Source organism: Pristiophorus japonicus, chromosome 17, assembly GCF_044704955.1.
Source record: "Pristiophorus japonicus isolate sPriJap1 chromosome 17, sPriJap1.hap1, whole genome shotgun sequence".
Taxonomy (NCBI): Eukaryota; Metazoa; Chordata; class Chondrichthyes; family Pristiophoridae; genus Pristiophorus; species Pristiophorus japonicus.
Window position 1 is genome coordinate 39,815,248 of NC_091993.1, and position 16,313 is coordinate 39,831,560.

The following is a 16,313-nucleotide window of genomic DNA, read 5'->3' on the forward strand; positions in this document are numbered from 1 at the left end:
GAATAATTCAGGCTGGTTGCAGGCGTCAATCAGGTTCACAGACGCCTGTCAAGGTCAATTTTGGCCAATGCTGAGGGCCAGAGATAAGTCCATGGGGTGGGGAGGGAGGGGGTGGGAGGGATGGGGTGAGAGGGATGGGGTAGGAAGGATGGGGTTAGAGGGATGGGGTTAGAGGATGGGGAGGGAGGGGTGGGGAGGGAGGGATGGGGTGTGGGGGGTGGGGAGGGAGGGATGGAGTGGGAGGGATGGGGAGGGAGGAATGTGGTTAGAGGGATGGGGTTAGAATGATGGGAGAGGGAGTGATGGGGTTAGAGGGATGGGGTGGGGGGGATGGGGAGGGAGGGATGGGGTGGGTAGGGAGGGATGGGGTGGGAGGGATGATGTGGCTGGGGTGGCAGGATAGGCCGGCAGTACCTCTGCGAACTCACTGTGAGCAATGGTGCAGGTTGTGAGGGTAGATTTTCATGGTTTGATACCTGGGTGTATTGAATAGGTTGGGGTAATGAACACAAGAAAATCCTGGGCTTTGTAGTTTAGCATCAGTATCCCCTTGTGCCATATCATCATCATCATCATAGGCAGTCCCTCGGAATTGAGGAAGACTTGCTTCCACTCTTAACATGAGTCCTTAGGTGGTTGAACAGTCCAATACGAGAGCCACAGTCCCTGTCACAGGTGGGACAGACAGTCGTTGAGGGTAAGGGTGGGTGGGACTGGTTTGCCGCATGCTCTTTCTGCTGCTTGCGCTTGGTTTCTGCATGCTCTCGGCGATGAGACTCGAGGTGCTCAGCACCCTCCCGGATGCACTTCCTCCACTTAGGGTGGTCTTTGGCCAGGGACTCCCAGGTGTCGGTGGGGATGTTGCACTTTATCAGGGAGGCTTTGAGGGTGTCCTTGAAACGTTTCCTCTGTCCACCTTTGGCTCGTTTGCCGTGAAGCATTTCCGAGTAGAGCGCTTGCTTTGGGAGTCTTGTGTCTGTCAGGCGGACAATGTGGCCTGCCCAGCGGAGCTGATCAAGTGTGGTCAGTGCTTCAACACTGGCGATGTTGGCCTGGTCAAGGCCTTGTGCCACAGTGATTGTGATAGCACTATCGGAGCAATTTTAACCCCTGCTGCCCGACAGGAACCCGGCAGGCGGGTGACTAAAATCAGTCTGGTCCCTTTCCCGGCCCGGAGCGGCTGGCAGCTGACTCACCACGAATTTCACCGACTCACCTAATGCCTGTCAGCACAAACCAAACCAAACCGGGTCTTGAGCAGTCCAACCGACGATACTAAATGCCCCAAAATGTGTATTCTGTCCACAAAAGGACTGTGAGCATGTGCTGGATTTTCCGAACCTTGTGAATAAACCAAAAAAAAAAGCGTTCAGAAAAATACAGAGGAAAGAATATACTATGTGTAATGGAAATTATTATCTAAGCATTTATAGCGTCAGCTTGCCCCAATGGCTGCACTTTCACCTCTGAGTCAGAAGGTCATGGGTTCATGCCCCATTCCAGGAACTTGAGCACATAACCTAGTACTGAGGGAGGCATCATCATCATCGTAATCATCATATGTGGTCAGTGCTTCAATGCTGGGGATGTTGGCCTAGTCAAGGCCTAATGCCACAGTGATTGTGATAGTACTATGGGAACAATTTTAACCCTTGCTGCCCGACAGAAACTGGGCGGGCTGGCGACTAAAATCAGCCCGGTCCCTTTCTCGGCCCGGGAAAGTGAGTTCTCAGGTGACTGGGGAGTCCAGTGCAGGACCTACAGTCTCTGCCACAGGTGGGGCAGATGCTGGTTGAAGGGATGGGTGGGTGGGGAGCCTGGGTTGACACATACTCCTTCCGCTGTTTGCGCTTGGTTTCTGCTTGTTCTCGGCAATGAGACTCGAGGTGCTCAGCGCCCTCCTGGATGCTCGTCCTCCACTTTGGGCAGTTGTGGGCCAGGGATTCCCAGGTGCTGGAGTGGATGTTGCACTTTATCAAGGAGGCTTTGAGGGTGTCCTTGAAAAGTACTGAGGGAGTGCTGCATTGTTTGAAGTTCTATCTTTCAGCTGCAATTTCCAGTCGAGGTCCTGCCTGCCTGCTGAAGTGAACATACTGGACCACCTGGCTTTCTCTGCAGTGGAGTTCTCTTACATCGAGTTACATCGAGTCTGCAGCATGGGAACAGGCCATTCGGCCCACCTGGTCTATACCGCTGTTTATTCTCCACACGAGTCTCCTCCCAGCCTTCTTCATCTAACTCTACCCTTCTATTCTTTTCTCCCTCATGTGCTTATCTAGCTTCCCCTTAAATACATATAAGAACATAAGAAATAGGAGCAGGAGTAGGCCATTTAGCCCCTCGAGCCTGCTCCACCATTCAATAAGATCATGGCTGATCTGATCACGGACTCAGCTCCACTTCCCTGCCCGCTCCTCATAATTCTTTATTCCCTTGTCACTCAAAAATCTGTCTATCTCCGCCTTAAATATATTCAATGATCCAGCCTCCACAGCTCTCGGGGCAGAGAATTCCACAGATTTACAACCCTCTGAGAGAAGAAATTTTTCCTCATCTCAGTTTTAAATGGGCGGCCCCTTATTCTAAGACTATGTGCCCTAGTTTTAATTTCCCCTATGTGGAAATATACAATCTGCATCCACCTTGTCGAGCCTCCTCATTCTTCTGAACTCCAATGTGTATAGGCCCAACCTACTCAATCTATCTTCATAAGTCAATCCCCTCATCTCCGGAATCAACCGAGTAAACCTTCTCTGAACAGCCTCCAATGCAAATATATCCCTCCTTAAATATGGAGACCAAAACTGAATGCAGTACTCCAGGTGTGGCCTCACCAATACTCTGTACAGTTGTAGCAGGACTTCTCTGTTTTTATAATCCATCCCCCTTGCAATAAAGGTCAGCATTCCATTTGCCTTCCTGATCACTTGCTGTACCTGCATATTCACTGTTTGTGTTTCATGCACAAGGACCCCCAGGTCTCTCTGTACTGCAGCACTTTGCAATTTTTCTCTGTTTAAATTATAACTTGCTTTTCTATTATTTCTGCCAAAGTGGATAATCTCACAGTTTCCTACATCTATGCTATTTGCCTCAACTACTCCTTGTGTTAGTACGTTCCATATTCTTACCACTCTTTCGGTAATGAAGTTTCTCCTGAATTCCCTATTGGATTTATTAGTGACTATCTTATATTTGTGGTCCCAAGTTTTTGAATCCCCTACAAGGTGAAATATCTTCTCTATGTCGACCCTATCGAACCCCTTCATCATTTTAAGGATCTCTATCAGGTCTCCCCTCAACCTCTTTTCTAGAAAAAGGAGCCCCAAGCCTATTTAGTCTTTCCTGATTATAACCTCACAGTTCTGGTGTCATCCTTGTGAAGCTTTTTTGCACCTTCTCCAAAGCCTCTACTTCCTTTTTGTAATAAGGAGACCAGAACTATGCACTGACAGTACTTCAAGTGTGGTCTAACCAAGGTTCTTTATCAATTTAACATGACTTCACTACTTTAAAATTTCATCCTTCTAAAAAATAGCCCCAGTGCTTGGTTTGCTTTTTAACGGCCTTATCGACTTACGGCACTGCGTTTAGTGATTTGTGTATCTGTACCCCTAGATCCCTTTGCTCCTCTAACCCATTATCCAAGCAGTATGTGTCCTCCTTATCTTTCCTACCAAAGTCTCAAACATAGCTTTATTGAAATTAATTTGTCAATTAAACACTTATGCTGCAAGTTTATTAATATCTTCTTGCATTTTGTCACAATCTTTCTTTGCACCTCCCCAATTTGGTATCATGCGCAAATTTACAAATTATACTTCCGAGTCCCGCGTCCAAATCGTCAATGTGAATCATGAAAAACAGTGGTCCCAGCACCAATCGCTGACTCTTGCTGTACTGGTGAACGATTCATCCCTCAATCAACACTTCCAAAAAAAAACAGATGAACTCGTGTTGAAAATGTTAATGCTCCTGACCTGCAGACATTCAATCCATAGCACCATAGTGTTAAACGAAACTACTGAGATATACAAGATGAAAAAATAACAACTTGCAATTATAGAGCGGCTTTAATGCCCCAAGGTGCTTCTCAGGAGCAATTATCAAACAAAACGTGACACTGAGACACATAAATCACATCGGATATTCGACACAGACACAGGACACTGGGCCAAACCATGATACTCCACTCGAGCCTCCTCCTGCCTTTCCTCATCTAAATATATCCGCATAAAGTGATATTAGAACAGGTGACCAAAAGCTTGGTCAAAGAGGCAGTTTTTAAGGAGTGTCTTAAAGGAGGAGGGAGAAGCGGAGAGGTTCAGGAAGAGAATTCCAGAGCTTGGGGCCCCGGCAGCTGAAGGCACGGCCACCAATGGTGGATCGATTAAAATTGGTGATGCGCAAGACCCAGAATTGGACAGAAAAACAAAAAGAAGCATTTGAAAATAAGACTGTGGGAAAGGAAAGATAACTTCCATCCAGTACAGTAAAGGGAACTATTTAACAAGGATATTTTCTGTGGTGTATGGAGAAAGAGTCAGACTGAACACTGTGAGCTCAAAGTAAAGTGTGACCGTAGTCTTTTATTGCGGGTCTCCAGAGTGCCTCTCCAACCTGTGAAGCCTCTTTAAATAACTGTGCTCCCAAGGGAATATGGGATCCCTTGGGACCCCAGGGGATGAGCCTTCTGGTGGTTGTACAGAGTAAATACAAGTCCACATATATAACAACATTCCCCCAACAAAGTCAATAGTGTAAAACTATTTACAATGTGATTCGATCTGGGGCCCTTCTTGCCCTAGTTGATTGTTTCAGTGTGAAAGCTGGTGTTGTTGAATCATTTGTTGAGCCCTCGCTGGGCTGTTGTGCAGCTGACCTTGCTGGGCTGCCTGGTGTGTTGGGCTCTGCAGGGCTTCTGTGGATGATGGGTTCTGCTTCGTGGTCAACCGTGTGTGTGTTGGGGGATCAAAAAAGGTAGGGTCCAAGGTGGGTTGCTCAGGATAGTCTGTGAATCTGAGTTTGATTTGGTCCAAGTGTTTCCGGTGAATGAGTCCATTTGAAAGTTTCACCCGAAACACCCTGCTCCCCTCTTTGGCCACAATAGTGCCGGGAAGCCACTTGGGACCTTGTCCATAATTTAATACAAATACAGGATCATTGATTTCAATCCTGCATGCCATATTTTCGCTATCATAGTATGCACTTTGTTGAAGCCACCTGCTTTCTACCTGTTCATGTAGATCAGGGTGAACTAATGAGAGCCTTATCTTAAATGCCCTTTTCATGAGCAGTTCAGCAGGTGGGATCCCAGTAAGTGAGTGTGGTCTCGTGCAGTAGCTAAGCTGGACTTGGGATAGGCGAGTCTGCAGTGAGCCGTCAGTTACCCTCTTCAAGCCTTGCTTGATGGTTTGCACTGCTCTCTCTGCCTGACCATTGGACGCTGGTTTAAACGGGGTAGATGTGACACGTTTGATTCTGTTACGGGTCATGAATTCTTTGAACTCAGCATTGGTAAAACATGGTTCGTTGTCGCTCACCAGGACATCGGGTAAGCCGTGTGTGGCAAACACGGCTCGCAGGCTTTCAGTAGCGGCAGCGGATGTGCTAGCCGACATTATCTCACATTCAATCCACTTGGAGTACGCGTCTACGACCACAAGGAACATCTTACCCAAGAACGGGCCTGCATAGTCGACGTGCACCCTAAACTACAGTTTGGCGGGCCAAGACCATAAACTTAGCGGCGCCTCCCTGGGTACATTGCTTAACTGCGAGCATGTATTACATCTGTGAACGGGCCACCACACGTGGGATCTGGCTATCGCTTTCATCATTACAATGCCTGGGGGGTTACTGTGGAGATCATTGATGAAGGTGTCTGCCCTTCTTGGGGACCACTACTCGATTGCCCCATAGAAGGCAGTCGGCCTGTGTAGACATTTCATCTTGCGCCGCTGGAACGGCTTTTTCTCTTCCTGCATTTCCATTGGACACTGGACCAGCTCCCGTGAAGCACACAGCTTTTGACTAGAGATAATAAGGGGTCCTGGCTTGTCCAAGTTTTGATCTGCCGGGCAGTGACGGGTGATTGCTCACTCTCAAATGCTTCCATAACCATGGCTAGAACTGCGGGCTGCGCCATTTCCACCCCCGTGGTGGGCAATGGCAGCCTACTGAGAGCATCGGCGCAGTTTTCTGTGCCTGGCCTGTGGTGGATGGAGTGGTTGTATGTGGACAATGTGAGCGCCCATCTCTGGATGCAGGCCGATGCTTTGGTATTTATCCCTTTACTCTCGGAAAACGGGGATATAAGTGGCTTATGGTCAGTTTCCAATTCGAATTTTAGCCCAAACAGGTATTGATGCATTTTCTTTACCCAATAGACACACGCTAACGCTTCGTTTTCAATCATGCTGTAGGCTCTCTCAGCCTTAGACAGACTCCTGAATGCATAAACAACTGGTTGCAGTTTCCCGAAATCATTAGCTTGTTGCAATACACACCCAACGCCATACGACGACGCATCACATGCTAGTACCAAACGCTTACATGGATCATACAACACAAGCAATTTGTTTGAGCATAACAATTTTCTTGCTTTTACAAAGGCGTTTTCTTGGCTTTTGCCCCAAACCCATTCACCCCCTTTTCGTAATAAGACATGTAGTGGTTCTAGCAGTTTGTTGAGACCCGGTAAGAAGTTACCAAAGTAGTTCAAGAGTCCCAGAAATGACCGCAGCTCCGTCACGTTCTGTGGCCTAGATGTGTTCTTGATTGCCTCCGTCTTCGCGTTGGTGGGCCTGATGCCATCCGTTGCAATCCTCCTTCCCAAAAACTTCACTTCACGCACCAGGAAAACGCACTTCAAGTGTTTTAACCTGAGCCCCACGCGGTTGAGTCAACTAATAACCACCTCCAGGTTCTGTAAGTGCTCGACTGTGTTCCGACCTGTGACCAAGGTGTTGTCCTGGAAGACCATGGTGTGCGGGACCGACTTCAGTAAATTTTCCATGTTTCTCTGGAATATCGTTGCCGCTGATCGGATTCCAAATGGGCATCTGTTATAAACAAAAAGACCTTTGTGCGTGTTGATGCAGGTGAGGGCCTTTGATGATTCCTCCAGTTCCTGCGTCATGTAGGCTGAAGTCAGATCCAGCTTCATGAACGTCTTTCCTCCCGCCAGTGTTGCAATGAGGTCGTCGGCCTTTGGTAGTGGGTATTGGTCCTGCAGGGAGAAATGATTGATAGTTACTTTATAATCGCCACAGATTCTGATGGTGCCATCACCCTTGAGGACTGGCCCACTCGCTGAACTCGATCGGTGAAATGATGCCATCTCTTTGCAGCCGGTCTAGCTCGATCTCTACCCTTTCTTTCATCATGTAAGGTACTGCTTATGATGGATGGGTTGTGGCCCAGGAATTAGGTGGATCTGCACTTTTGCTCCTTGGAATTTCCCGATGCCTGGTTTGAACAGCGAAAGAAATTTGTTTAAGATCTGGACACACGAAGTGTCATCAGCGGGCGATAGCACTCGGATGTCGTCCCAGTTCCAGCGTGTCTTTCCCAGCCAGCTCCTGCCGAGCAGCGTGGGACCATCGCCCTGTACCGTCCAGAGTGGTAGTTTGTGCACCGCTCCATCGTAGGAGACCTTTACGGTAGCACTGCCGATTACAGGAATCAGTTCTTGAGCATAATTCTTAGTTTCGTGCGAACTGGAGTTAAGACTGGCCTTGCGGCCTTGTTGCACCACAAAAGTCTTTTTGCCCATGTTGGTCTGGCTCACGCCTGTGTCCAGCTCCATTGATACCAGGAGTCCATTTAAGTTCAACATTCAGCATTATTGGGGGACAATTCGTGGTGAATGTGTGCACCCCATGTACCTCTGCCTCCTCTATCTGAGGCTCTAGTTCGTCATGATCCTCCGTGGATCTGTCCTCCTCTGCAACATGGTGGTTTTCAGGTTTAACAGGCTTTGCAGCTCACCTGCACACTTGTTGGAGGTGTCCCATTGTTCCACAGCTCTTGCAAACATACTCTTTGAATCGGCATGAATGGAAACGATGATCACCCCCGCAACGCCAACAAGGTGTTAATGGCCTTGCATTCACCACTCTTGATGGTGGACTCTGAGACATCTGCGGATGTGCAGCTGCAGGTATGTGTGACCTGCCCTGTACTTTACGATTTGAAAACAGCATCACTTTGTTCACAGTACTTGTAGCAGCACTTGTGTGCTGAGAGATTTGCTTTGTATTGTTACTGATGGCAATGAACACCTGGGCTATCGCTATGGCCTTACTCAAGGTTAGGGTCTCTAGAGTCAAAGGTTTGCGAAGTATGGTTTCGTGGCCAATGCCAAGTACAAAAATGTCTCTGAGCATGTGCTCCAAATTTCCTTCAAATTCGCAATGTCCTGCAAGGCGTCTTAGGTCGGTGACATAACTCACCACTTCCTGGCCTTCAGACCTTTTGTAGGCGTAGAACCGGTACCTCACTTTCAGAACGCTTTCCTTCGGGTTCAAATGCTCTCGGACCAGTGTGCATAAACCGTCGTATGATTTCTTCGTGGGTTTCGCTGGAGTGAGCAGATTCTTCATGAGGCCATACGTTTCTGCCCCACAGACGGTGAGGAGGATCGCCCTTCGTTTGGCAGCGCTCTCTTCCCCATCTAACTCGTTGGCCACGAAATATTGGTCGAGTCGCTCCATAAAAGTTTCCCAATCGTCTCCAACCGAAAATTTCTCCAGGATGCCCACTGTTCTCTGCATCTTTTGGTTCGCTATCTGTATCTCATCGCCAGTTGTTGTGTATGGAGAAAGAGTCAGACTGAACACTGTGAGCTCAAAGTAAAGTGTGACCATAGTCTTTTATTGCAGGTCTCCAGAGTGCCTCTAAGGAAGCCTCCTTAAATACCTGTGCTCCCAAGGGCTTATGGGATCCCTTGGGACTCCAGGGGATGAGCCCTCTGGTGGCTGTACAGAGTAAATACAAGTTCACATATATAGCATTTTCAAAATTAGAGAAACCATAAAAGTTGAAAATCTAATGTGCAAAGTTACCATTTAAATACAGCTTACTCCTGTTAATTCACACTTTCAGTTCAGTCTCTGACAAGTAGGTAATGAGCACATGATTACACTGTAAGGCCATCCTGTGGAGTTCAATCACATGGAGCTACAGGTGAGCATTGTTCTTTTGTTCTTGATTTTAAGTAAACCCTTATTTCTAACACAAAGATGTCCACCGGATAAAGCTTCACCAAAGTAGCTGTCATCGAAGAAAAAAAAATGCAGCGAATGCTCGGCTGATTTGAGAGAGAAAAGCCAAATTAATGTTTGAGGTGCAGACCCTTCATCTGAAGAGGAGGAAAGGAAGCCTTGCACTTACACAATGGCTGATCACATCTCAAATGATCTTAATCCACTTCTCTGACAAAGTACCTTTGGAGCTCAATGACTGTTGATGCAAATGGATCAGCAAATTTGCACCCAAACAGTGAGGTGAGTGACCAGGAAGATGCTCGAAGGTTTGTGGCGGAGGAGCGGCGAGAAATCGCGGCGGAGGTGCGGATACGAGGCCCAGAAGAAGCGAGGGCCCAGGGGCAGCACGGGCCAGCCCACAGTGCGATATGTGTGCGCACTAGGTCCGTGCAGCAGAGCAGGTCTCCCGTCCTCCTGGTTAAGCCTTGTCACTGGAAAAGGCACCGTGTGGTGGCTGGTGTGCAACGGTCACCCCACATTGAAAAAATCCATGCACAGGCACCTTCCACCCTCTCAATTGGAGTTCAGGATTGGAACATTGGGCCCTTCATCGAAACATCTGTGAAGTCGTGTGGAAGAAAGTCATCCTCATTCGAGGGACCGCCTAGGACGATGAGATCTCTCTGCTTGTCAAGTAGTCCCATGCGGTCTTCCACATCCTTCTGAACCACTGCAAGATGCAGTGCAATATCTTATCTAAAGGACAACGCCTCTGACAATGGAGCACTCTATCTACTGCACTGAATGCCAGGTTGGATTGTGCAATCAAGTCCTGGAGTGGTGCTTCAACTTGTTGATTCAGAGGCAAGTCTGCGACCAACTTGAATAACGTTGGTAGTCACGGTGTCAAGTTGGCTCAGTGATAGCACTCTCACCTCTTAGCAAAATGGTTGTGGAGTCAAGTCCCACTCCAAAGATTTGATCGCATAATCCAGGCTGACAATCCCCAGGGCAGAATGGAGGGAGCACGACACTGTCGGAGTTGCTATCTTTCAGATGAGACATTAAACCTAGGTCCCATCTGTTTCCACAGTTAGATGTAAAGGATTCCATGGCAATATTTCAAAGTAATGCAGGGTGGTTCTCCCTATTGATCCCTCAACCAACACCTATAAAGCAGATTATCTGGTTATTATTTCACTGCTGCTTGTGGGGAACATGGTGTGTGCAAAATTGGCTGCTGTGATTCCTGTATTACAAAAGTGACTACACTTCCAGAGAACTTCATTGGCTGTAAAGCGCTTTGGGATGTCCTGAGGTCATTAAAGGCGCTATATTAACCTAAATCTCTCAAGTCAAGAACCCTTTTATAGTACTGACCAAACCAAAAGGGAGAATAGCAGTCACAGCCAAGGAATCAGGTCCCTGGGCTACTGCACAAACAGGCAGAACACCTCTTTAATATTCTGTAAATCTTTTTTAATACTGGAAAGTGGTGAAACAGGCAGCGGGAGATCGAGTAGCCTGGGGAGGCAGTGTGGGGAGTCCTATAAAAAGGCCCAGCATGGTGAGCTCGGTGAGAGGCAGCGGGAGATCGGACAGTGTGGGGAGACCTATAAAAAGGCCCAGCTGGTGCAGCTGCTGCAGGGAGAGAAGGCAAAAAAGAAGTAGAAAGAAATCAAAAGTTGACATCACAGCCAAGGGGGTAAGTGATTGGCTGGTGATTGGAAAGTAGTTTTTCTTTTTCTTTTCTGTGTCAGTAGGTAACCTGTAGCATTGTTGTTGCCAATTTTTTATCGAAGGGTTAAGTCATGGCAGGACAGCTCAGACACGTGTTATGCTCCTCCTGTACTATGTGGGAAGTCAGGGATGCTTCCGGTGTCCCTGATGACGACGTGTGCGGGAAGTGTATCCGGCTGCTGCTCCTGATGGACCGCATTGCGGCCCTGGAGCAGCGGGTGGATTCACTCTGGAGCATCCACGGTGCTGAGAATGATGTGAATAGCATGTTTAGTGAGTTGGTCTTACCGCAGGTAAAGGGTACACAGCCAGATAGGGGATGGATGACCAACAGGAAGAGCAGTGCAAGGAAGGTAATGCAGGGGTCCCCTGCGATCATCCCCCTGCAAAACAGATACACCGCTTTTGGTACTGTTGAGGGGGATGACTCATCAGGGGAGGGCAGCAGCAGCCAAGTTCATGGCACTGTGGGTGGCTCTGCTGCACAGGAAGGCAGGAAAAAGAGTGGAAGAACTATAGTGATAGGGGATTCAATTATAAGGGGAATAGATAGACGTTTCTGCGGCTGCAACCGAGACTCCAGGATGGCATGTTGCCTCCCTGGTGCAAGGGTCAAGGATGTCTCGGAGTGGGTGCAGGACATTCTGAAAAGGGAGGGTGAACAGCCAGTTGTCGTGGTGCATATAGGTACCAACAATATAGGTAAAAAACGGGATGAGGTCCTACGAGACGAATTTAGGGAGCTCGGAGCTAAACTAAAAAGTAGGACCTCAAAAGTAGCAATCTCAGGATTGCTACCAGTGCCACGTGCTAGTCAGAGTAGGAATCGTAGGATAGCTCAGATGAATACGTGGCTTGAGGAGTGGTGTACAAGGGAGGGATTCAAATTCCTGGGATTTTGGAACCGGTTCTGGGGGAGGTGGGACAGGACCAGAACCAATGTCCTAGAGGGAATGTTTGCAGGTGCTGTTTGGGAGGAGTTAAACTAATATGGCAGGGGGATGGGAACCTATGTAGGGAGACAGAGGGAAGTAGAATGGGGGCAGAAGCAAAAGATAGAAAGAAGAAAAGTAAAAGTGGAGGGCAGAGAAACCGAAGGCAAAAAGAAAAAAGGGCCATATTACACCAAAATTCTAAATGGGCAAAGTGTGTTAGAAAGACAAGCCTGAAGGCTCTGTGCCTCAATACGAGGAGTATTCGGAATAAGGTGGACGAATTAACTGCGCAGATAGCAGTTAACGGATCTGATGTAATTGGCATCACGGAGACATGGCTCCAGGGTGACCAAGACTGGGAACTCAACATCCAGGGGTATTCAACATTTAGGAAGGATAGACAGAAAGGAAAAGGAGGCGGGTTGACATATCTGGTTAAAGAGGAAATAAATGCAATAGTAAGAAAAGACATTAGCTTGGATGATGCGGAATCGGTATGGGTGGAGCTACGGAATACCAAAGGGCAGAAAACACGAGTGGGAATTGTGTACAGGCCACCAAACAGTAGTAGTAGTAAGGTTAGGGACAGCATCAAACAAGAAATTAGGGATGCATGCAATAAAGGTACAACAGTTATCATGGGTGACTTTAATCTACATATTGATTGGGCTAACCAAACTGGTAGCAATGCGTTGGAGGAGGATTTCCTGGAGTGTATGAGGGATGGTTTTCTAGACCAATATGTGGAGGAACCAACTAGGGAGCTGGCCATCCTAGACTGGGTGATGTGTAATGAGAAGGGACTAATTAGCAATCTTGTGCGAGGCCCCTTGGGGAAGAGTGACCATAATGTGATAGAATTCCTTATTAAGATGGAGAGTGACACAATTAATTTAGAAACTAAGGTCCTGAACTTAAGGAAAGGTAACTTTGATGCTTTGAGGCGTGAATTGGCTAGAATAGACTGGCGAATGATACTTAAAGGTTTGACGGTGGATAGGCAATGGCAAACATTTAAAGATCACATGGATAAACTTCAACAATTGTGCATCCCTGTCTGGAGTAAAAATAAAAAGGGGAAGGTGGTTCAACCGTGGCTAACAAGGGAAATTAGGGATAGTGTTAAATCCAAGGAAGAGGCGTATAAATTGGCCAGAAAAAGCAGCAAGACTGAGGACTGGGAGAAATTTAGAATTCAGCAGAGGAGGACAAAAGGTTTAATTAGGAAGGGGGAAATAGAGTATGAGAGGAAGCTTGCTGGGAACATAAAAACTGACTGCAAAAGCTTCTATAGATATGTGAAGAGAAAAAGATTAGAGAAGACAAACGTAGATCCCTTGCAGTCAGAATCAGGTGAATTTATAACGGGGAACATAGAAATGGCAGACCAATTGAACAAATACTTTGTTTCTGTCTTCATGAAGGAAGACACAAATAACTTTCCAGAAATACTAGGGGACCGAGGATCTAACGAGAAGGAGGAACTGAAGGAAATCCTTATTAGTCAGGAAATTGTGTTAGGGATTGAAGGCCGATAAATCCCCAGGGCCTGATAGTCTGCATCCCAGAGTACTTAAGGAAGTGGCCCAAAAATAGTGGATGCATTGGTGATCATTTTCCAACAGTCTTTCAACTCTGGATCAGTTCCTATGGACTGGAGGGTAGCTAATGTAACATCACTTTTTAGAAAAGCGGGGCAGAGAGAAAACGGGTAATTATAGACCGGTTAGCCTGACATCGGTAGTAGGGAAAATGTTGGAATCAATTATTAAAGATGAGATAGCAGCGCATTTGGAAAGCAGTGACAGGATCGAACCAAGTCAGCATGGATTTATGAAAGGGAAATCATGCTTGACAAATCTATAATTTTTTGAGGATGTAACTAGTAGAGTGGACAAGGGGGAACCAGTTGATGTGGTGTATTTGGACTTTCAAAAGGCTTTTGACAAGACCCCACACAAGAAATTGGTGTGCAAAATTAAAGCACATGGTATTGGGGTAATGTTTTGATGTGGATAGAGAACTGGTTGGCAGACAGGAAGCAGAGAGTCGGGATAAACGGGTCCTTTTCAGAATGGAAGGCAGTGACTAGTGGAGTGTCGCAGGGCTCAGTGCTGGGACCCCAGCTATTTACAATATACATCAATGATTTAGATGAAGGAATTGAGTGTAATATCTCCAAGTTTGCGGATGACATTCAGCTGGGTGGCGGTGTGAGCTGTGAGGAGAATGCTAAGAGGCTGCAGGTTGACTTGGACAGATTAGGTGAGTGGGCAAATGCATGGCAGATGCAGTATAATGTGGATAAATGTGAGGTTATCCATTTTGGGAGCAAAAACACAAAGGCAGAATATTATCTGAATGGCGGCAGATTAAGAAAAGGGGAGGTGCAACGAGACCTGGGTATCATGGTACATCAGTTACGAAAGTTGGCATGCAGGTACAGCAGGCGGTGAAGAAGGCAAATGGCATGTTGTCTTTCATAGCGAGGGGATTTGAGTATAGGAGTAGGGAGGTCTTACTGCAGTTGTACAGGGCCTTGGTGAGGCCTCACCTGGAATATATTTGGCATTCCTGAAAGCTGAAACATCGCTAAAGCTGGAACATCGCACATTTTTTGGGCGATAGCCAGCTAAGTGGAAAGTCTCGCCCTTCCAAGTGTGGTCTAGCCAAGGTTCTATACTCGTTTAACATAACTTGTCTGCTTTTCAATGTGAAGAAGAATTTCCTGATACCAATCCTAAAATTACTTATTTCTTACGATTTAGAACTTGAATTTTCCTGTTCTACTGCAGTTCAATCTAAAGCAATATTCCAGGTTAACTTTCTGGAAATCATTAACAATCTTATATCCCTCTATAGGATCACCTTTCAGATGGCTCCTTTCCAGGTTGAAAAACCTATGTCTCTCCAAACCTTTCCTCTGGGGATTAGCTGGTGTCTTTTCTCCACATTGTCCCAACACGCAAATGCCTCATTTCCTGGTGATCAGAATTGGGCCCATGTCTGAGCAGAGCACTATAAAGTTTGATTATCACCTCCTCTGATTGTTTCGGCTTTGTCGGTCAACATCCGATTGCTGCTCTCCATTCATTGGTTATGTTTAGCATTGATTCTCTTGAGAAAGAAAGAACTTGCATTTATATAGCACCTTTCATGATGTCCCAAACTACTTCACATCCAATGAAGTTATTTCGAAGTGTACACATTGTTGTAAAGTAGGAAACGCGGCAACCAGCATGCGCACAGCAAGCTCCCACAAACAGCAATAACAACAACAACTTGTATTTATATAGCGCCTTTAACGTAGTGAAGGCGCTTCACAGGAATATTATGCGATAAAAATTTGACACCGAGCTGCATAAGTAGAAATTAGCGCAGGTGACCAAAAGCTTGATCAAAGAAGTAGGTTTTAAGGAGTGTCTTGAAGGAGGAAAGAGAGGTAGAGAGGTGGAGCGGTTTAGGGAGAGAGTTCCAGAGCTTGGGGCCGAGGCAACAGAAGGCACGGTCACCGATGGTTGAGCGATTATAATCAGCGATGCTTAGGAGGGCAGAATTAGAGGAGCGCAGACATCTTGGGGGGTTGTGGCTGGAGGTGATTACAGAAATAGGGAGGGGCGAGGCCATGGAGGGATTTGAAAATAAGGATGAGAATTTTGAAATCGAGCCGCTGCTTAACCGGAACCAATGTAGTTCAGCGAGCACAGGGGTGATGGGTGAGTTGGACTTGATGTGAGTTAGGACACTGATAGCCAAGTTTTGGATCACCTCTAGTTTATGTAGGGTAGAATGTGGGAGGCCAGCCAAGGGTTCGTTGGAATAGTCAAGTCTAGAGGTAACAAAGGCATGGATGAGGGCTTCAGTAGTGGATGAGCTGAGGCAAGGGCGGAGACAGGGGCAATGTTACGAGGTGGAAATAGGCGGTCTTAGTTATGCTGCGGATATGTAGCTGAAAGCTCATTTCAGTGTCAAATAAGCAAGGAATACGGGGAGCATTCCACTGCTCTTCCCCAAATAGTGGCATGGGATCTTTTACATCCACCTGAGAGTCCCAGCTGATTGCCTTTTCAATGGACGTGAACCAGGCTGCCGATTCGCTAGCGCCCATTCTGAGCAACCATCCAAGAACAATGTCATCCTCCAGCCCTTAGTTATACGTCTATGTCCATCCGGGACTTCACTGACGGATCAGCATCGATTATGGGCTTGAATGGTGCAACCTTCTGACCTCGAGGTGAGTGCGTTACCCACTGAGCCCCCGTAATGCTGCTGGTGTTCGTGAATCCCGAACCGCAGTGAGAGCCAGCCCTTCCTGGAGTGGAGGCCGGGAAGAAAAGGGAATTACAAAAATAGAGGGACTAACGGACAGTTTTAGTGCCCCATTATTTTAATGAACTGAGATTAAATCTTCTCTCTACCAGTAAAATAC